The following is a 5,020-nucleotide window of genomic DNA, read 5'->3' on the forward strand; positions in this document are numbered from 1 at the left end:
TGAACTTATATCTAGCGCAAATTTATTTCCTTGGTTTAAAAAATACGCGAACGAGAGAAAACGAGTGAGAGGCATTTTATTCAAGTACATTCAAGTTTTTAACAGCGAGTCCCTGTATCAAGTATTGTCTAATTTTTATTCTATTAAACATAATCTCCCTTTCCTATTTAAATTTAATTTATTTGATGATTTTATTCAACTTCAAGCACAATATTATTATGTAGTACTAAAATGAAGTCCATGCACGGATGCTATTGTACATCGGGAATTTTCTTTAATCCTTTATCCATGCATTCCTCCTTCAAGGAAAATAATTATGAATGAATTGATGGAATAACGTGTACAAAACCATGTGGTTTCGGTTTGTCAACGTGTTTTAGATCATGATCAGCAAATCACAACTCCTCGGGTCTTCCTGTCTAACAGAATAATAACCTCAAATATATACAGAAAGGATTAAGAAACGCATATTAAACTTTAGAGTTTAATTAAAACAATTATTTCAAATATGTTTTCAACAATTGTTATCATACATTTTAATCCATCTTTAATCAACAAGTTACCAAAATTTTGTGTGATTGTAAGTGATAATTCCTGAGATATTGATATCATTATGTCGACACCCCCCAAAAATAAAACTAAAAATTCTCACAATCTCCCTATCGCATCAGTAACACACTTTGATTTTCATGTGCATTGAGTTCACCAGAGCATTTATCTTCTTCAGAACATTATTATTCAACCCTTCCGACGGTTGAAAGTAAAATCAACGTAAAATGGCCAAGCTCGCGGCCCAAATTAGAGCAGAGAGTTTCTGTCAATTAAGGATCAAAAAATGAGTATGATTGTCTGCTGCATAAATATCAGTTTCGGTGATAATGCCTTGACAATAACCGAGGTGGCATAATGAAAAGCCCTATCTTGTTGTGACGTTTTTACGCGCCAACATCGCCGTCATGGTTGGCTGGAAACATTTTAAATTAACTCTCTGACAACTTTTATTTGGTTGAAAAGTTGAAAACAATCTGTACAGCAGCATGTTTTTGTTTTTTTATTCACTAATGCAATATTGAATTCAATTACTAAACACACAATAAATTCCGTCAGCCATACCACGATTGCAAGAAATTTATACTGACAGCAAATATGCAAAAACGATTTCTACAACTCAAATGCATCGTATGGCACTACAAAAGTTTATCACAAAATTATCATCATCTACATGCAAGTGTTTTTGACTTTTTATCATTTCCCCTACGTGACGCCATACATTTCAAGGTTGAGTAGTTTTGACTAGTAATTTTAGTGCATAGTAACCAAAATACTCATCTGACCAATTTTCATATTTTTCGGCCACATAGACAAAAATTATTGTCATCTCCCTCGGGAGATGACACATTAAGATTGTATGCCGGAAGTGAAGTCCTAGTGTAAGCCTCCATTAATTTTTCGGGAATCCTCGATGTTTTACAATATCTCAAGTGAGAATCTACACAAGGAGTTCCAAGTAGCCTGTAAACTGGTTTTCTTTTAGAAGAACTAGCTTAGAAGTGTGTGATCTACTTTCGGTTTTGGCCTATTTGAAAGCGAAGAAAAGTTTAGAAAAGAAGTACGATGCTTATTGTCATCTCTCTCTCGAGATGACACATTAAGTTTGATTTGCCATTTAACAGTCGGCAATCCTCGGCTGAATCCAATCCTCTCCATACAAAAAGTGCGAGGTCACCCGAGGAGCACCGAGTTGATGCTATTTTCTAAATATAGAGATGTAAACAATGAGCGATCTACTTTATTTCTATCGATAAAGAAAACAAGCTGCACAGAAGTCAGAGAGAGTTAGACACACACAAACGCCTGGGTGGCGGAGTCTTCAAAATATACAGTACACTGTATGTTCTTATATATACCTCGGTAGTCTTGGCTAGTACGTAAATGATGATCAGAAGAAGATAGAATCTTCTAACTAGGTCAGCGCGTGTGTAAATATCCTCTGTAGCCGAGGCGCGTGGATCCAAGAATTCACAAAAAAAAAAATCAAATTTATTTTAACATTTACAAAAGTAATCGCGTTTAGTGGTGAAAACTTTAATTTTTTGGTACTTTTACCAGGTCGTTTACTAAGAGCAGGTAAATGCAAAATTTACAACATGAAAACTGGTCCTCAACAGGATACTGTAGTGATTCTATAAATTGCCGTCATTTTTCTTAAATAATACAAGGCTGTTTAATTCAGCGAATGTATTATGAGTAAAAAAAAATCATACATTAAAAGCACAAGTTATAGGCGCACTAACATAAATATCTTTAACATACTACAGATATTGGAAGATTGATCACAATTCAAAACTCCAAAAAATCTTAATGAGTATCTTTTTTTGCAAGTCTAATCTATTCTTTTGAAGGATTTATCATGTTTATAATTAAAGAACTTGCAATCAAATTCTTTATGCAGCTGTAAATTGCATTAATGGCAAAAAAGTCATCAAATCACTTCTCCTATAGTACTGAATTGAAGCCAAAATTATAATACAGAATTGTTTATTTTTAGTATGCAGATAAAGTTTTCTCTAAAACAAAACATAGGAATAAACGCATTGCACGTGAATTTTGACGATCACTATAATGGCACAATATACTGTATTCCTAAATCAGCCGAAGTTCAGAGTTGGCAAATTAGGACTCTTTTTTCAGATAATTAATAAATGCTTAATTTTATGTTAAATGTATTACTTACCTGTATTTAAAAACATGTGGGCGTTATTTCTTTGGATAAGCTATATAAAAGTGTGTAAAAGTAGATTTGATATTGTATTTGCTTTCAAGTTAATTACGTTGATGGCAGTTTTCTCTATCCTATGCTATATTTCGACAGGGCCTTGTGCATGTGCTTATATTTTATAAAGCGTTAACAGTGGCGGATACAGGAATCTTGAAAAGAGGGGTTCAGGGCAGGAGCCTACAGCCTCACACAAAAAATGAATTATGAAATCTTATGTATATTTTGGACACAAAAAGGGCGAACCTGCCCCCCCCCTCAAATTAGCCAGTGCTGTTAAAAGTTAAATTTCTGAATAGTAAACTTTTTTATGTAAGTTTAGTTCATTTTCCCCCTTTATATCCCATGGGTGTTCGATGGGCATGTCACTTAAAGGAATGAGAAGATTAAGGAAAATCTTTGGAAAGGAAAGGGTCTGAATTATAAAGTTAGCACTTTTGTCTACTGTCAGAGTAAGAAGCTGTGAAATACGTATATGTAAGGTCAAAAGGAACGCAAGGTTTTTGTCCAACTTCTTGTAAAAAAAATGCGTACAAATTTTTCGAATACTGCTTAGTTGTACAATAACATTTTCTAAATACATTAAACAAAAAAATATTTGTAATTATAAATTATAACATATTTTTACATAAATTTAGACACGTGTCGTCAGAGAGGGTACCTCTCCATTTATTTAAACTTGACAGTGCTGAAAAAAAGTTACATTCAATTTACTGTTTATTCTGTGACATAAATGAAGCCCAAAGAGATGACATTTCAGGCTTTCTGGAAAGCCAAACTTGTTCCCATATTATGTTCGTATGCGTTTCTTTTTCCTTTCAGTATATTACGTATACATCATGACATCCCCATGCTCCTCACCCCCTTTACCCAAACTTTGAAATAAATGAGGAAAGATATTTTATTTGTGGACTTTTGAGTTTAATTTTATTGAAAGTAAAGCTATTACCCTTAAATACGTATTATGGAAAGGACTTTCAACCCCGTATATCTTTCATAAATAGAAAATCCATGTTGTTTGAATATTAATATACGGTGATGTTTTAAAATACTTCAATGTTGTTTTTCTGACCTGTGACAATGGTGCGAGATAATGCAAATTTCAAAATTCCTGTCAGGGTTATGAACTTCTAATCACTAAAAGTTGTTTGTGTTGACACAGAGCCTAGATTATTCTGTTAAGATCAAGGTCACTGACAGAAGAAATATTGTCTTTACTACGCTATGAATTAGTAAATGAAAATCATTGGAGGCTCATACTTGAAACATAGATTACTTATGAGTGGGGGTTTTGTCATGACCCTGATCAAATGTCTTTCTGGCAAATCAAGGTCACTGACACAGAAAAAAGTGTTTAAGCATAACTTTATAATTAAAATTTACTGGAGGCTCATGCTGTGAAGAAAGGTTGTTGACATAAGAAAGTGCAGTGACCTTGACCCAAGGTCTGTACTTCCTGTCCACAGCTCCAACGGAAGACCTACTCGTTGCTTTGCAACGAGCTCGGCTCTAGTTCAAGGGTCTTTTCATGCTGCCAAAATATTTGTTTGGGAAATAATGGTCTATTATATACACTTGTACCGATCCGGCAAATGTTAATTCCAAAATAAGAATCAATAAGTGGTGCGTTAGCATATTTGTCTAGAGTATTTCAGATATTCTAAATCTAGGCTCTGAAAGCTTTTTCGAAAGAAATAGTCCATGTGTATTTGTAGGAAATTCATGGTGTAGTCTTCAATCTGATTTATGGTGGAATGCAAGACTTGACCGCGTCAATTCCTTTGTTAGCATATGAGAGTTTAATAAATGTGATCAATTTACACCATATCATAGAATAGAACTTGAAATACTATATAGAAAAATGTATCAATGTATTTTTATGCCAGTGCATAAAGATAATTATATATACATTGTATGTTTTGATTGGCTAAATTAGATGCATATGAATTTATATCTAACTTTTGTAATGTTTTACCTTAGGTGTTAACATCTTTAAACAATGTCTTACCTTATCAATTGATCGTATACAAAGGTTGTTATTTATTATAGGCACAATGGACACATTTTTAAAATTAAAATGGTCTGTATGATTTAGTTTCACATCTAAGAAACTGTAGAAAAGAAAAAAAAACATTTGTTGAAGTACGGTATACATGTATTGATAGTGTCATATAAATACTCTCCATTCTATTTTTATCCAAAACGAATATTACGTAATCATGCAGGAACATGCAGGGGTTGTAA

Source organism: Saccostrea cucullata, unplaced genomic scaffold (genome assembly GCF_032062105.1).
Source record: "Saccostrea cucullata isolate Sc308-1 unplaced genomic scaffold, CSIRO_AGI_Scuc_v1 ctg1163, whole genome shotgun sequence".
Classification (NCBI taxonomy): Eukaryota; Metazoa; Mollusca; class Bivalvia; order Ostreida; family Ostreidae; genus Saccostrea; species Saccostrea cuccullata.